Below are 18,373 nucleotides of genomic sequence, written 5' to 3'. Positions count from 1 at the left end.
AAAAGCAAAAAATAGACAAAGGATAGAAAAGAATAAACTCATTAAGAAAAGCAAAATACAGATAAACAGTGGGTATATGAAAAGAAGACAAAATTTAAGTGCCAATTAAAAATAAACATAAATTATTTTCCACTAAGAAATAGTTGCTATAAATGAGGTTACAGAATAGTAACCCCTCAATCAATTGGAAATGTCCACAAAAAGAACATTGGCTGAATCAACTATGATACTGCCGTAACATGGAATATAGTGTGGCTATCACAAAGAATAAAGTAGATCTTTATGCATTGATATAAAAAGACTTCCAGGACCTCTAGGTATAGTTTTTTTTAAGTCTAAACAGTATTGTAGAATGATCCCATTTTTATTTTTCTTAAAGGTAATGGAGCCGTGTGTGTGTGTGTGTGTGTACATATATTTAACCCAAACTAAAGCATTTGCAGCCTCGACGGGGCTGATGCACAGCTGTGCCTGAGCAGGGCAGTGAACGTGACCGATAGCCAGGGTCCTTCCCTGTTGGTCACTGACGCATTCCGATCAGTGTTACTCCTAATGCTTGGGGCCTAGCAGGTGACAGGTAGGTTGGTGAGTAGATAGGAAGATAGTTAGATAGGTAGGCAGGTAGACAGGCAGGCAGGTAGGTAGGTAGATAACTAGGTAGAAAGGTAGATAGATAGGCAGGTAGACAGGTAGGTAGATAGGTAGGTATGTAGGTGGGTACACAGGTAGGTGGCTAGATTGGTAGGCAGGCAGGTAAGCAGGTAGGCAGGCAGGCAGGTAGGTAGATAAGTAGGTAGATAGAGAAATAGATAGGCAGGCAGGTAGGTAGGCAGGCAGGTAGACAGGTAGGTAGGTAGATAGGTAGGTAGGCAGGTAGGTAGGCAGGTAGGTAGGTAGATAGGTAGGTAGGCAGGCAGGTAGGCAGGTAGGTAGGTAGATAGGTAGGTAGGCAGGTAGGTAGGCAGGCAGGTAGGCAGGTAGGTAGGTAGGTAGGCAGGTAGGTAGGCAGGTAGGTAGATAAGTAGATAGATAGGCAAATAGATGAGCAGGTAGGTAGGTAGGTGGATAGATAGGTAGGTGGCTAGATATGTAGGCAGGTAGATGGGCAGGTAAGTAGGTAGATAGGCAGGTAGACAGGTAGGTAGACAGATAGGTAACTAGATACATAGGCAGGTAGGTAGGCAGGTGGGTAGGTAGGCAGGCAGGTAAGTAGATAAGCAGGTAGGTAGGTAGGAGGGTGGGTAGACAGGCAAGTATGTAGGTAGCTAGGCAGGTAGACAGGTAGGTAGATAGGCAGGTAGGTAAGTAGTAGATAGGTAGGTAGTCAGGTAAGTAGGCTGGTAGGTGAGTAGGTAGGTAGATGGACAGGCAAGTAAGTAGGTAGATACGTAGGCAGGTAGGCAGGCAGGTAGATAGGCAGGCAGCAGATAGGTAGGCATGGTAGGTATGGTAGGTAGCTAGATAGGGAGGTAGGTAGGTAAATAGGCAAGTAGGTAGATAGGTGGGTAGACAGGCAGGTAGGTAGGTAAATAGGTTGGTAGCTAGGTAGGTAGATAGGCAGGTAGGTAGGCAGATAAGCTGGTAGTTAGGTAGGTAGGAGGTAGGTAGGTAGATAGGTAGGCAGGTAGGTAAATAGGGATGGTAGATAGGTAGGTAGGTAGACAGCAGACAGGTAGGTAGACAGTATGATAGGTAGGTAGATGGATAGGTAGGTAGATAAGCAGGTAGGTAGATAGGTAGGTAAGTCGATAGGCAGCTTTATAGGCAGGAGGTAAGTAGGCAAGTAGATAGGTGGCTAGATAGGTATGCAGGTAGAGGGGCAGGTAGGTAAGTAGGTAGATAGGTAGATAGGCAGGTAGGCAGGTAGGCAGGTAGGTAGCTAGCTAGCTAGGCAGGTAGGTAGCTAGCTAGCTAGGTAGGCAGGTAGGTAGAAGGTATGGTAGGTAGGTAGATAGGCAGAAAGGCTCTCCATATGTCTGGACAATTTCATTTCAAGGTTAATGTAATGTTCTGGCACAGGCTACAACGTGGATGAACCATGAAAACGTCATGTTAAGTCAAAGAAGCCAGACACAAAAGACCACATGTTACACAATTTCATTCATATGAAATGTCCAGAATGGGAAATCCATAGTGAAAGAAAGCAACCCTGGGTGACCAGGGCCGGGGAAGGGTAGGGAGTGACCATGAAAGGGTTCAGAGTTTTCTCTTGGAAATTCTGGAATAGATAGTAGTGAAGATTGCACAACATCATGAAGGTACAAAATGCCACTGAATTCCACATATCAAAATGGTGACTTTTTGTGTGTATTTTACCAATAAGGAGTTAAAGAACAGATTTTCTGCTGTGGAGAATATCTTTAACAATGGGTAACGTTTATTCTGACCGGATAATAATGGGCTGGATTGACTAGAACAATATTTAAGAAAGCATTTCTCAGCATAATGAACTGCAGGAAACATCATAGTGAATTAATAATTGACTGGTTTGTAATTATGTGCCATCTATACCCATAAAGAAATGGAGAAGCTCATAAATGCACATGTAAATAAGACAGCTAATTATGTGAATAAATTTAAATGCTTTATAGCAATTTAAAATTATTTTACTTTTATAAGACTTCCGTGTAGGTACTAGCACTTTCATTAATGTGCTTGCTATTTTTCACTTAAATTTTTATCTCTATGAAAACATAACACCTTCCAGAGACGAATTCATGCTGCAGGTTTCTGCTGCTAAACTGTGGCAGGAACTTCAGAACTTAGTAAGGGAAGGGTGAGGAATCACAACTGCATATGTAGGATTCGCAGTAGGATAAAAGTGATACTAATATACCATGTAGAAAAAAAGCACAACAAAATAAGACACCATTCAGCACACACCGACAAACATGCTTGCTGCTTTGTTTCTCGTGACTGACAGACGCTCTTACTTACTCCGTGTCGAGGTAATAACCACTTGAAGATGGCCGAAGAGGAGGTGCTGACAAGCAACAGTGGCGATTTTAAAGGAGCACCAACCATGGCTAACAAGCGCCTGTGATGCAGCCACTTCAAGCCCGCATGCTGCTGGCACCATGTCCTCGGCTGGAGAGGACATCCGACGGCAGAGGAAGAGCTGAACCCCACACAAAAGTTCCGCTTGTATGCAGAAACAATGTCCACAATCGGCGAGGGTTTTCTTTAAAATTGTTAGCCCAGCTAAATTTCAAAGTTTAAGTAAAAATTGTTTTTTACAGATTGGGAAGTCCTCTCCGTTGTACCCGTCAGCAGAAGGTGTGTGTGTTCAAGGCAAAGCGGTCAGAATTGAGTGCAGAATTGACCTCTGTCGGAATGTTCCGCGTCCTAGGTCTCCCGTCCCTCCTGCAACTGCGATGTCTGCTGGAGACAGACTGTGTCTTCACGGCTCAGGCAAGGCCCTCCCGGCCTCTTCTGGCTTTGTAACATGCCTGCTCTTCAGCCAACGGGGCCTTCTGGAAGGAGTGAAGACCAGTAGTCAGAGATGCTGGTGCAAACCCATGCTCTGTCATTCCCAAACTTGGTGTTCTTGGGTGAATCCTCTCCCTGTCTGTTTTCTGGGAATAATAAGAACCTGTCACTTCTATCTTTGTGGGCTGCTGCAAGGATGGTTTGCTGTCCTGTAATAAGAAAGGACCACACAGATGATAAAATGACCCACAGAGAAAGCTGGTATTCTCATTGTCATAATTTAAGACACTACGGGTGAGCTTTCTGTGTAAGGAGAGGTTCTTTGCAGAAACATTTTTATTTTAAATTTCTGAAAAGACTCTATTCTTAAACAGAATGCGTGGCAGAGGGATTTGTCTGTATTTATGTCTTATTACGAACATCCCTTCTGGTTAAAAATGCAAATGCCCGTGACAGGAGAGGACAGATGCTTGGCCAGAAGCCTGCTGACTGTCATCCTCAGCTGCCCTCAGCAGTAACTACACAGCCTGCTTCCTCAAAACTACTCCTGGTATTTGCATGTTGGGCCCTTGGGCCCTTTTCTTTTTTTTTTTTCTTCTTCTTTTTTTTTTTTTTTTTTTTTTTTGCTTTATTCACAAAGTGAGCAGCACAAAGGCATGATCTAATGGCCACTGTAGCATGGGCCACTTCGGGTTGAATTGCTTTGGTCTCCTTTTAATTTGGTTATTATTTTTCTCCCACATACTTCTGCACTGTCCAGAAAATGAGCTTTTTCATTATTACTCTCAGTGCACGGAGACTAGTCAGTAGCATTGAGAGATTCTTTATCTCTGCAGAGTCAGCCCAGGGCTCACGGACACACTTCACTGTCCTGCATCCACGCTCCCTTTTCCTTTGTGTGTAAATTCCAGAGAATGAAGGAGCAATTTTACCCCTCATGTTTCAGGATGCTCTGCTTGCTAAGGTGAGACCCTCAGAACAACGAAAGACCCGCGGGGCTCCTGTGTGAGGAGCAGCCCACCTGCGTCTGCGTCCAGTCTGTTGCTTTACAAGACTAAAGTTGCCCGGCTGAGCCACTGCTTCTCAGAAGGTAAGTTACGCTCAGAAAAGGCTTATCTGAAAAATCCTGTTTGACTGTTAACAGTTCTAATGTTACGTTTTTAAAAATATATATAATAGAAATTTCTCATTGAGAGACTATCTGAACAGTGAACAGTGACCAAACACAGGTCCTCTAAACACAGGTCCTCTAAACACAGGTCCTCTGCTGGGTTGGGAACAGCCACAGCATCACAATCTGAGAATGTCCTGAAACATGCACACAAAAGGGGTTCTTGAGAGGATTATCCTGGACTATGGATCCTAGGATCAGCACCAAGGGTGACGTCAGTCCGAGGTTGGACGGGCAGTTGCTGGGCAGATGTCCTCAAGGACGTGTGTTTTGTGTAAGGTGGTGACGTCCTGTGAGCCAGCGTGGGTTCTGCAGGCTCCTGTGACAGTTTTACTGTTGGGGGTACAAGCTTCAGGGTGTCTCTCCGTGGCCTTCCCTGCTGCAGTTGCCAGGCTTTGTTTCGTTTTTGTTTTTGTTTTTGCTTTTAACAAAAGTGATTCCATTTTGATTCTGACAACTTTCAGAGTTATCAGGTTTGGAAAATACTGCTCTACATTGTTCTGGAATCCATACCACAAAAGAGAGAATTCTTTTTTTTTTTTTTTTTGAAAACAAATTGGAATTAGAATTCTCAGTATCACTTCCCTGGTAGACTTGGTCAAAATGCCACCCTTGAGATGCCTTATTTGACTAGTTTTTTGGCTGCTCTACTGTTGAATATTTTAATTAGTGAACTAGGTTGGACTTACACTCAGAGTATTTTAATAGTAGGTAAAATATGTTCATTATCCTGCTGAAAGTAAATACTTACGATTGGAAGGTAATTGAGGTGTCTCCATAGGTTTCTAGTTGCACCTATGAAGCTATGCAAGTAATTTCTTTTTCTTTGAGACAGAATCTCACTCTGCAGTCCAGGCTGGAGTGCAGTGGCACAGCTCATAGCTTACTGCCAAGCAATCCTCCCACCTCAGCCTCCCAAGTAGCTGGGACCACAGGCACACACCACTGCGCCCAACTAATTTATATGCGTGTGTGTGTGTGTGTGTGTATATACAGTATATACAGTATATACATATATATATGTATATATACACACACACACACACGCACACACACAATGCTGGGATTACAGGTGTGAGCCACCGCGCTGGGACACAGATGATTCTTTTCAGAGCCTTTCTCCAGCAACCAACCAAGCTAGTCAGTCAAACCTGGAGTTAAGTATTCATAGCCCTGAAAACAAAGAACTAGAGACCTTTCTACTCAAAAACCTAGGGCCCAGCTTTCTTTCCCTGTTTCCAGTGAGCACAGGCTGTGATGCATTCACAGCAGGGATGCCGTCTCATTTGCTTTCTCTTTGAATAAATCTACTTGCAGTAGCTTTTATACTTTCGGTGGAACAAAGGTTGACTTTTTGAAAAAAAAAATGCTATTTTCACATCCAGATCTCCTCCCATACACAGAGTATTCAATGTCAGAATAATTATGTCCTAGGAAGAAATTTGTATGAAACATGAGTCACTGTTTAAATTAGGGAAGTTGGCAAATTAATAAAAGTGAGTGTTCCAGGAGAAACCTTCTGCAAATTATTCACAGTTGCTGCCAAATCCCTTGCCAACCTGTTTGAGACTGAGTACCATTAAAAATCGTGCTTTTAATACACTACGTCATGCAAGGCCTGCACCTCAGTTACTGTGTAGTGTGGGTGGTTGGCTGGGGCTGGGGCTGGGGAAAGAGCTGACTTCCAATCTCCTGAAATGAGGTATCCATGTGAATGCACTGAAAGCAGGTGAATCACTTCATATTTCACAATGGTGAAGTGGGATTTGCTCACAGCTAGAGGCACGGAGGCTACCTGGGTCCATCTGCAGATCAGCCATTTTCTTACGGAAACAACTTTCCAAGTGAATCTTGGCATTGTTTGCTTCTGTCAGATGACTGAGGTCTCATGAAGAACAATTGTCAAAAACATGTTGATTCCTTGAGGCAACCTTTAGAAGGCATTGGAAGCACCAGAAAGCAGCCCGAGTCCACAAATCCACAAACAAGCATCCCTGTCAGGCAAAGGCCGCTCCGCCTGTCAACACTGAGAAGGAGGGAGGCCGTTCAGTAACAGTGAAAGAAGCCGGACTCAGGAGATGCTGATTACAATGCACACGTCAAGTCGCTCTACATTTGACCAGCACAATACGTAACATTGTAAGCTATTTGAAAGTTCTTTTTTAAAATTTTTTTATTTCCATAGGTTTTCAGGGAACAGGTGGTATTTGGTTGCATGATTCAGTTCTTTAGTGGTGGTTTATGAAATTCTGGTGCACCCATCACCCGAGCAATACACACTGAACCCAATTAGTAGTGTTTTATCCCTCACCGCCCTCCCACCCTTTCCCCCTGAGTCCCCAAAGTCCATTGTGTTATTCTTATACCTGTGCAGCCTCATGGTTTAGCTCCCACTTACGAGTGAGAACATATGATATTTGGTTTTCCATTCCTGAGTTACTTCGCTTAAAATAACGGTTTCCACCTCCATCCAGGTTGCTATGAATACCGTTATTTTGTTCCTTTTTTGACTGATTAGTATTCCATAGTGTATATATACCACAGTTTCTTCATCCATTCATTGATTGATGGGCATTTGGATCGGTTTCATATTTTTGCAATTGCGAATTGTGCTGCTGTAAACATGTGTGTGCAAGCATCTTTTTCATATGGCTTCTTTTCCTCTGGGTAGATACTGAGGAGTGCAATTGCTGGGTCAAATGGTAGTTCTACTTTTGGTTCTTTAACGGATCTTCACACTGTTTTCCATAGTGGTTGTACTAGTTTATATTCCTACCACCAGTGTAGAAGTGTTCCCTTTTCACTGCATCTGTGCCAACATCTACTATCCAGAATCGACAACAAACTCAAACAAATTAGCAAGAAAAAAAAACAAACAATCCCATCAAAAAGTAGGTTAAGGACATGAATTGATAGTTCTCAAAAGAAGCTATACAAATGGCCAACAAACGTATGAAAAAATGCTCAACATTGCTAATAATCAGGGAAATGCAAATCGAAACCACAGTGCGATATCACCTTACTCCTGCAAGAATGACCATAAGCAAAAAATCAAAAAACAATGAAGGTAAAATTCTTGAAAGCATTCTGGCTTCAAAGACCTTTGACAGTGGGTGCAAGGGGCGAGAGGAGGGAGTTTTGCTCCCAGGAAGTCGGCTTGCCGCCTGTCTTCTCCTTGCTGATCTGGCAGCTCTTGACCCTCGTCTGACTTTGCTCTGAGGTTGCTCTCTGCTGCGGCTCACCACAGCCCTCCCATCTCACCCTCTGTCCACCCACAGATGCTGGCTTTTGGCTCAAGGCTGGGCCAACATACATTCCTTCCTGCTAAGGCCCACAGCAGCCACATCCCAGCCCGTGCCGACCACAGAGAACGACATATTCAATTTTAAAGGCAAAAGGAAACTTCAAGGAAATGTGTCTCAAGTCCTGACAGAGAAAGAGGAACAGTCATTGGTCCAAGTGAACTCGGCTGCAGGGTTGTAGATCCCACGTCAATTCCAAATCTCCACCTTCCATCTGGTCGGATGCTGATCCATTGCAGCACTGATCTTCTCTTGAACTCAACTATCTTTTAGGTTTTCAAAACTCTTTAATTGTGAATAAATCACAGGTACAAAATAACACACAAAAGTTTAAGGATTTCTTGTAAGGATAACACCGGCAGTGACTCCAGCTGCCCCTCCAAGGTCCCATCCCAGTGACCACTGACTCCCGCGGTAATTGGGTGATTGTTCCCTTGTGGATGTTTTTTCTTTCCCTTTTTTTTTTTTTTTTGGATATGGAGTCTCGCTCTGTGGCCCAGGCTGGAGTGAGTGGCGCGATCTTGGCTCACTGTAAGCTCTGCCTCCCGGGTTCACACCATTCTACTGCCCCAGCCTCCCGAGTAGCTGGGACTACAGGCGCCTGCCACCTTGCCCGGCTAATTTTTGTGTTTTTAATAGAGACGGGGCTTCACCGTGTTGGCCAGGCTGGTCTTGAACTCCCGGCCTCAGGTGATCCACCCGCCTCAGCTTCCCAAAGTGCTGGGATTACAGGTGTGAGCCACCGCGCCCACCATCCCCCACTTTTTATCATTGTAGTTTGTCACATTGTCAGAGCACATAGAACACATATGATGTTCTCTTTCTTTCAGTCCTCATTTGTCTTAGTTTTAGAAGTAACTATACCTTCAATTTTCACCACCAATACTTAAGTTGATGTGTCTCTCATTATTTTGGTTGTCTTGAAATGAGTTATTGAAGATTCCTCAAAATGTGTTCATGGGAATAATATTTCCCGAATTACTGCACGTTGATAACAGTTTTTCTGTTCCCTTTATACCTGAAAGTCAGTTTGCTATACGTATGTAAAATCTTGGCTTATTTTATCCTCGTAGGTATTGTAAAATACATATGTAACAAACCTGCACGTTATGCACATGTACCCTACAACTTAAAGTATAATAATAATAAATAAATTTTAAAAAAATGTTACTCTATTTTCTTCTTTTATAAAGTTAGAAAGTTAGTTATTTTATTTCCCTGTTCGGTTACCTACACCCACATGGCTTCTTGCTCTTTAAAGCCCAGTTATTGGATTAGAATGTGTCTTGGTGTAAGTCGCCTGGAGCAGTAGTCTACGGTAAAGGATGAGCTTTTCGTCCTTTAAATCTTTAAATCTTCTCCCTCTGCGGAGCACCTTCTCAGCCTGCACGTCGGGGCCTCGGCTTGGGGCCCTGGCTTTGCTTTTCGCCCTCAGCATCTCCCATTATGCTTGTGTTGAATCTTCTGTACCTATTTTTACTGTGTCACTCTCTGTTGAATTTTTTAAATCTTTGTCATTTCTTTTTTATTTTTTAAATCTTTTCTTATTCACACCTTCTATTCCTCCTTATTTGCTCTTATTTTCCTTCTAGTTTAGTCTTCATTTCAGAAATGATTTTTTTCTTGTATGCCACAATTCTATCTCAGTTTTATTGCCTCACAGTGTTCTAATTCTAATTTGTGTTACTCTTTATAGTTTTGGGCCATTTCCTTAGTGTATCTCAGCTCGTCGTGAACTCAGAGGTTGCACATTTGCCCTGCTGTGGGTGAACTTCTTGTGGGGCATTTTCATTGTCTGTAGGCATTTCATTCTGCCCTCTACTCTCTATTCTCTAATATTACTTTTGTGTGGGATTTACCTTCAGTACTTTTCTAATGTTAATTTATATGTAAAATTGGATATCCTGAAGTTTTAGAAAAAGTGGGATTCGATGTAGATTTTTAAAACTTTACGAAGTCCCTCTTTGGTTGCTTTTACGGGATGTTAAAACATATGGAAGTTTGATTTCTGAGACTTCTTGACTCTCTTCCCTTCCTCCACTTTTATCTAGACCTTCTCTTCACTTGGTCTTCATTGCCCTGCCCTTCATTTTTTGTTTTACCTCATATATATATATACACACACACACACATATATACATATACACACACACACACATATATATACACACACACATATATATAACACACACACATATATACACACACACTATATACACACACACATACATATACACACACACATATATACACACACACATATATATAACACACACACATATATACACACACACATATACACACACACATATATACACATACACATATATATACACACACACATATATATACACACACACATATATACACACACATACACATATATACACACACACATATATATACACACACACATATATATACACACACACATATATATACACACACACATATATACACACACATACACATATATATACACACACACATATATATACACACACATACACATATATATACACATACACATATATACACACACACATATATACACACATACACATATATATACACACACATACACATATATATACACACATGTATATACACACACACATATATACACACACATACACATATATACACACACACATATATATGTGTATATATATATTTTTTTGAGACAGGGCCTCACTCTGTTGCCCAGGCTGGATGGCAGCTGCACAATCTTAGCTCACCGCAGCCTCCTCCCCTCCAGTTTGAGTGATTCTCCTGCCTCAGCCTCCCAGGTAGCTGGGATTACAGGCATGAGCCACCACGCCTGGCTAATTTTTGTATTTTTAGTAGAGACAAGGTTTCACCATGTTGGTTAGGCTGGTCTTGAACTGACCTCAACTGATCCATCCGCCTCAGCCTCACAAAGTGCTGAGACTAAAGGCATGAACCACTGTGTCCAGCCTACTCCCAATAATTTTTTTTCATTCATAGAAAGGAGCCTGGCTTATCAGAATCAAGGGTTCCCAGGAGTCAGAGACCCCAGTCCCTCAGTCCTTTTTGACTCATCAAATACTGGACGAGTAAACCCCACCTGTGTCAGTCACAGCTCTTGGCCTGGGCTGCTGTGCTTCTCTGTAACAACTCCTGCACGTCTGGGGTCCTGGACGCTTCCCCGTGGTGACTCCTGCACGTCTGGGGTCGTGGACGCTTCCCCATGGCGACTCCTGCACGTCTGGGGTCCTGGACGCTTCCCCGTGGCGACTCCTGCACGTCTGGGGTCATGGACGCTTCCCCGTGGCGACTCCTGCACGTCTGGGGTCGTGGACGCTTCCCCGTGGTGACTCCTGCACATCTGGGGTCGTGGACGCTTCCTGGTGCTCCGTGTGAGCCTCTGCTTCCTCCTACACAGACACCAGCATCATGCAGTCTGGAGGCTTTTGGTTTAACCTCATCCGAATATAGTTTAGGGTCTTTAGTCACTTGGTTTTATTAATGATGTTTTGGGTTTTGCTACTTAGTTGAGATTCAAAAATGCACTGTCTCTCCCAGCTTCCAAGAATCCTGCAGGTTTGAAAACTTTGAAAGATCATAGAATTTTTATTCTGCTTATCTTAAATCAAATACACTCACTATGAATAGCTTTAAAAGTTTCTTCACAGATTGGGAAAAACCCCTGTGCCAATGGGGCAAGTGGACTTCAGCCTCTACCCTATACCATGTCCCACAATGCACACAGGCAAGCGCAGCGTACCACAGCTCCAAGGTGATCTACATTAAGAGGAAGGGAAGAAGCCCATTGCCTTCCCTGAGCATCTAAAAAGTCTTTTGTGACATTGTGAGTTTTTGCCAAATCTGATTGTCAGAGGCCACCTGACCCCTTGTGCACCCTTATAGAGCCACAGTTTTATGCACAAGTGCTGACGGAGTCATCTCCTGCTGTTCCTCCTGCGTCCCAGTTGGCTGTGAGGATTATCACGACTGGGCTGGGTGCAACCGTCTCATGCAATGGTTGTAGTTCCTGACTCAGGTGCTGAGTGCGTGTTTCTTGCCATCCATACATCGTGGTAACAGTGTTCATGCTGCCACCTGCCTCGTCGGCTCCTAAGGCAGGCATCGTTCCTGCATTCCAAGCACATGCCTCAAACTACCCAATTTGTGCTGCCTTGGACAGCTGGTACTGCCTCCTGTTTAGTCATTCTCGTTTGTTACTCGACACTCATCACTCACTGACACCGTCTTATTAGGAGAATGAGAATGAATCCAGGTTACAATTTCTGCTAAGACTTGGTGAGTTTTCCCTGACTTTGTAAATGGACTTCCTGCCAACATTCCACCGTTCGCTCAAAGAAATGTGGAAAGAAAATACAGTCATGAAAGTCCCAAAGTTGTGACTTTCCACAACAATGTCAGCCTTTGCCGTAAAGTACGGTAGAAACCTAGAGTCAGAAAGAACCTTGGAAAGCATCCACACTGTGTTTCAAGTCTCTTCTTCTGTAGATGAGAGGAAAAAACTACCAGGGAGGTAAAGCTCCTCTTCTAATTTTAGGCTAAAATAGGGCAGAGGCCAGACCTGTGGTCCGGTGTCCTGAACACGGGCAAGGAGCTATTTCTCAGGGTTGGCAGGCACACTTGACGCCTCCTCCTGCAAACCCCACAGCTTCCGTGGAATACTTTCAGGAGATACAGTAACCCTTTCAGGCCATGGAATTATCACATGAACAATGCAATGAAAAGAGGAATAGAGTCTATAAGTGACACATGAAGAACTAGTAGAACATTGAAAGTGAACTAGTGACAATGTAATATTTAAACTGAAGATTCTCATAGAAGAATAAAAAAGAATTAAGATTAGTACAAGTAATAAAGTGATCCCACCCTCTAGAAGGAACAAGTAATACAGTCATCCCACCCTCTAGAAGGAACAATGTTAGAGAATAAGACTGGCCAATATGCAACTCCCAGAATTTTCTCAGGAATGTTTCAAAAATCTATTGTTATTGTGGATACTGAGAGAGCTCGTAGTCCCCCTCTATCTGAGGAAGATACCTTCCAAGACCCCCAGCAGAGGCCTGAAACTACAGATGGTACCAAGCCCAATTGCCATCAATCAGAACGTGATTCTTTTCCTGTCCTCCCCTCCACCCCCAATGGCCTTTTTATCCGAACCAAGCACTTACTGTGCACTGTGGCTGTACCTTTTGTACTCTGAGGTGTGACAGCAAAACCTGGATGCATTTCTTTTTCCTTCCTCACAAGCTCGTGCATAGAAGATTCATTCTTACCATAGACATTAGGAACCTCAGCGCAGGATTTTCTCCTTAGTAAGTCAAGAACTTTCACCTGTTTACTTAAAGGAGTCACTTTGCAGCATCTCTTTCCTATTTCTGAATTACAGCACCACCACTCTGGCCCTCTGGGGCCATTATTAAGTAAAACGAGGGTTCCTTGAAAACAAGGGATCTGACGACCAAGAGGGCCACTAAGTGGCTAACAGGCAGGTAGTGTAGACAGGGCGGGTCTGCTGGACAGGCCGGTGGTGTAGACAGGGCGGGTCTGCTGGACAGGCCGGTGGTGTAGACAGGGCGGGTCTGCTGGACAGGCCGGTGGTGTAGACAGGGCGGGTCTGCTGGACAGGCCGGTGGTATAGACAGGGCGGGTCTGCTGGACAGGCCGGTGGTGTGGACAGGGCGGGTCTGCTGGACAGGCCGGTGGTGTGGACAGGGCGGGTCTGCTGGACAGGCCGGTGGTGTGGACAGGGCGGGTCTGCTGGACAGGCCGGTGGTGTGGACAGGGCGGGTCTGCTGGACAGGCCGGTGGTGTGGACAGGGCGGGTCTGCTGGAAAAGGGAGGAGTCACACCCCAGGTGGGGCTGAATGGGATGGCATGAGACTTCATCACGCTACTCAGAATGAAACACGATTTAAAACGTATGAATTGTTTATTTCTGGAATTTTTCATTGAATGTTTTTGGACTGTGATTGACGGAGAGTAACTGAAACCTCAGAAGGCAAAACAGCGGGTAAGAGTGACTTGCCGAACGTAACAAAGTTTGCTCCTAGAAACTTTGTGTGGTTGGTTGTCTGATCTGTGACTTCCTTTAATTCACTTCTCTGAGTTCCTTAAAGGTAGGAATCATGTTCGATTCATCTCATGGCCATATTTCCTCAAAAAGTAATTGGTGAACCGTGGAAAATCTAGATTGCTCAAGCCGCCTTCTGCCAACAGAAATAATGTTGCCTTTCAGCAATGGTTTGCTTTTCTGAAATTTTCAGTCATCCCACCCTTTAGAAGGAGCAACTTTAGAGAATAAGACTGGCCAATATGCAACTCCCAGAATTTTCTCAGGAATGTTTTAAAAATCTATTGTTATTCTGGATACTGGTGAACAGATGTGCGAGTGGCTCAGGCTCTGCCACTGGCCTTCTCCATGACTGGGTTTGTAGGGACAAAGCATGGTAGCGAACAACCTCAAAACCTCTGTAGCTCGAAAACGCAAAGCTTAATCACCTGTCCATGCTTCTGTTCCACTGCAGGCTGGGAGTAGCTCCCGTATCCTCAGGCCCAGGTGAAATAATTGTACCATCCTGAGCACTGCCAGGCTCGTGGCAGAGGGGGAGGGTGCAGGAACGTTGTGCGGCTTTTAAAGTTTCTGCCAGTAAGGGGCAGAGTCACTTCGGTTCCCGTTCCATTGGCTGGGCCTGACCACGGGATGAGTAGCAGAACCTTTCCAGCCAGGAGAAGCAGAGAGTATCTGGAGGAAGAATACAAACTGCCCCCAGCTCCCAGAGTTAATCCTGTGAATTCATCAACGCGGTGATACGCTAGCCTCATTGGCTTCTTTTTGAATAGAATCATAGAATCTGGTTGTGCTGGGAGACTTGTAGGTCTTGCAGTCCAGGGACACAAAATTAGAAGCCAATGATGAGGTGCAAACCTGACAGAGGAGGCAAATGGAGTCCGGAGGGAGCGGGGGCTACGGGCTGAGTACACACGCCCCACTGGGGGGCAGCCGTCTCCACTGCAGCCAGCGTTACCCTAGAGAGATGAATGCAGGCACGATGTTGGCAGCTATTCCAATGTGAAAGAAACTAAAAATCCAGATTTTTGTGTAACAATATTCTAATCTTTACAACATTAATCAACTGGGGAAAAAAAGGGTCCACAGAACTTTTGCATCCTGTGAACCATCCATTTCTACCCAAATTTAGCCCAAACCTCTAACTGTGCACAAGCTCACACAAATATAGCAAAGCCAGAAAAGTATCCAGAACTCCAGACACTTCACTACTAACAGCCTCCAACCTGGGTAAGCGTCGGAACCGTTTATCTAAACGCCGAGGTGTCCTGCCTGGCCAGTGAAGCGCATGCTGCTCATGTGTGACCCACTTTTACCCCTAAAGGCATAATACATTGAATATTGTGATTTCAGTTAATAAGTTGAATTTACACCAGTCCTTCCTGATACAGCTGAATCAGGTCTTTCCCATTATTCACTCCTCAGTATATCACCCCTTCCGTTGAATAGAATTAAGTAAATATTTAAAATCTCTTACCCAGGGGTCAGCAGATTATGATGCAGAGGTCAAGCCCAGCCCGTCTGCTTTTGTGTACAAAGTTCTCGTGGAACAGAGCTGTGAGCCTGCCGTGTGTGGTCTCTGGCTGCCCCGGACACAGCTGCAGAGCTGATTCCAGCACAGACATTGGGGCCCACAGAGGGAGAAGCCTTCCCTCCGTCATCCCCACGGAGCACCAGCCACCGCAGCCGCTAACACCTGCAGAACACACTCCATGTCCCTTGTTGGCTTTCTTCACATAAAGTGGATAAAACTGGGTCTGTATGGCTTAAAGCAGCCCATGCCAAGGTGCTCCTCAGGGACTGAGCCTTAGTCACAGTCCTTGTGACTACAGCACGTCCGTAGATGGGAGCTGGCTGAGGAATCCGTGTGTCTCCAACTTCTCAGAGTTGGGAGGAATCCATGCTGGAAAAATGTCCCGTCAGTGCTCTTCCTTCTGAGAAAAAAGGTCGGGGAGCTAGGTCAACCTTGAGGGTTAATGTTGCTTGAATGTAAGCATAATAAATATTCAGCATGTCTCCTAAGACCTGGAGTCACATCAGAGACCAAGCTTGGAAAACCACAAGGAATGACGCCCAGCTTCCAGAGTCATTCCATGCTTTACAATCCCAGCCCACAACCAGTGAGTCCCAGGAAGCCCAGCGAGACTGCGGCAGGTCCTGACGCGCAGCATCAGCCTAAGTCTGAGCCCAGAAGAAGCTTCTGCTGCCACAATCACTGTGTGTGCTCATGGCTCGGGTGCAGGCCCAACAACAGCGGACCGAGGGCAGGCTGGGATTTGGCCTGGACTGGAGGGCTGGCTCAAGGGGGATGACTTGAAAGAGAATAGAAAGGAAAAGGGAAGAATGCAAGTGTCAGGTGGTTCCCAGCGCCAGGAAGGAACCACATACCACAGACAGAATTTCGCAGGTGCGACGGCTGTCCTCCAGCCACACCTGACTCCTAGCTGTGCTGCCCACTTCCTCCAGGGCCTCGAGGGTCCAGGATGCTGCTTCCTTAAAAGGAGTGATTTTCCTCCAGAAACCTGGTTCTCTCTCTCCAGGGTTCCAGCCATTCCTGAAGTTCAATTCCTTCAGGTTTGCGGAGGAAATTCCCGCAACAGCATGGCTTCTCGGGCATGCAGTAAGTCAGACACTTGGCTTGGCACACATCAAGCACTTAATAAAATCTATTGGAAAAGGAGGAATGCCTGGCTGACTCCAGATCACAGCTGCAAGGGGCTGGCAAACAAAGCTCTGGAGGGTCAGCACCTGCAGCTGGAAAACAGGGACTCAGGCATGGTGAGGCTCCATCTACCCCTCAGCTTCTCTGACGGTCTGACTCCCCCAGCCGTCCTTGCCCCCGAGCCTTGCACACAGAACATCCCTGGGAAGATCCAACCAGCTTCACCGACTTCCTTCCCCGTCTCAGCCCCATAGACACGTAACTGAGAGGGGGGCGTGAAGAGTGAGCCTCCAGCACGTGGGCACAGGAAGCGTGGACGCCGGAGGAGAGGAAACTGCGGTGTCACTGCTTGCCGGCCGTGGAGGCTGCACCCAGCGCGGCTCACGGGGTGTTCTTGGTATCACCGGCCTCCACATTTCGTTCTCTCCACACCAAGTGCACGCGGTGGGACCATGAATCTGTGCACATTTTTACTGCCATCATGTAAGCCGCTCTGACCGGAACAATTTTTAATTTTTAGAACTATTTTCTAATCTTTTCATAAATTTGAGAGAAAGAAACATTTCAAGCAATTCTTGCTCTAAAATGATGGCTATAGCATTTATGCAGCACTGAGCCTCACAAAACACCCCGTTCACATTGTCTCACTTCACCATCCTAACGGCTTCTGAAACAGCCATCGCCAGACTTCACTGCATCCAAGACAGCATCTGTTGAAAAACACGGCAATATGTTATGTGTCACTGAGAAAGAAAATAACACTGCTGTTTAAGCCACAATACATGGTGACTTGGAAATGATGAAAAGCAGCATTTCCCACACTTTTCAAAGGAGGAGAGGGAGGTGACAAGGTCATCCAGAGAGCAGTGGCAGAGCTAGGTTTTCACTTGAGCCTGCAGAGTCTAAATGATGCACAGTGCACTCTGCAGCTGGTCCCTGACTGCACATAGCAGGTGGACACAACAGCGTCTCGCTCATGCTCCTGGGATGCTGGACACGACCAGGACCCTGGGGCTAGAACCTGAATTCCCAGTGTGGGGAGAGGAAAGCCTCCCCTCCCAGCCCATCTCCCCACACGTTCTGCCAAAGCAATGCCCTTCCTTGCAGCGTTTCTGGAAGCCGACAGCAGCCACATACCTAGATGAGCAACAGGCTCCTCCCAGTAAGACTGGGAATCGTCTACTGTCTGAGACGGTGGAATCCACGTTTACAGTCGCCCAGGCAGCGTAAAGTGGAAGATGGTCTTCCCCGTTCTCTGAAGGTCAGACTTCCTGGCTAGGGGGGCACTCCCCGGGCTGCGCTGTCCCTGGGATCCACGTATGGGGTGCGTGATCCCCACCATAGCTCGGAATGGCAGGAAGGAGAACCCCGGCAGGAACACACGTTGCAGGAACCCCACAGCCGAGGCTGGTTGCTGACTCTCTCGCGGGCACTCCGTGCGGGTGTCCTTGTTTCCTGGAGAAAGTGGGGCACCACGGCAGGTGTCCTGGTTGCAGAACAGCCCTCCCATGCTGGTCCTCTGGCATCTGCTGTGTGACTTCCTCCAGCTGATGGAACGTAAACAGAAACCAGCACATCAGCTCCAAGTGGAAGCTTCTGAGCCTGCGAGAAACCTGTGTGTCCAGTGTCCGAGCCCCTCACCTGGGTCCTGGGGGACACCACAGAACAGAACCCCTGGGTCAAATTTTATGTACACGTGACAAGAACAAAAAAGAATGTTTTTTTCCTTCAAATCA

At 45.6% G+C, this 18,373-nt stretch overlaps 1 long non-coding RNA gene across 1 annotated transcript; it reads right to left on the bottom strand.

Annotated features, from left to right (window-relative positions):
- Positions 1 to 13,818: 13,818 nt before the first annotated feature.
- LOC126960555 (uncharacterized) lies at positions 13,819 to 18,046 on the bottom strand. The gene is made up of 3 exons (XR_007728052.1): positions 17,775 to 18,046; positions 15,453 to 17,347; positions 13,819 to 14,934 (listed from the first exon to the last, which is right to left on the bottom strand). It is a non-coding gene; the product is annotated as an uncharacterized LOC126960555 (long non-coding RNA).
- Between the last annotated feature and the right edge of the window lie 327 nt (positions 18,047 to 18,373).

This window comes from Macaca thibetana, chromosome 8 (assembly GCF_024542745.1).
Source record: "Macaca thibetana thibetana isolate TM-01 chromosome 8, ASM2454274v1, whole genome shotgun sequence".
NCBI lineage: Eukaryota > Metazoa > Chordata > Mammalia > Primates > Cercopithecidae > Macaca > Macaca thibetana.
This window is presented reverse-complemented; position numbering and strand designations above follow the sequence as displayed.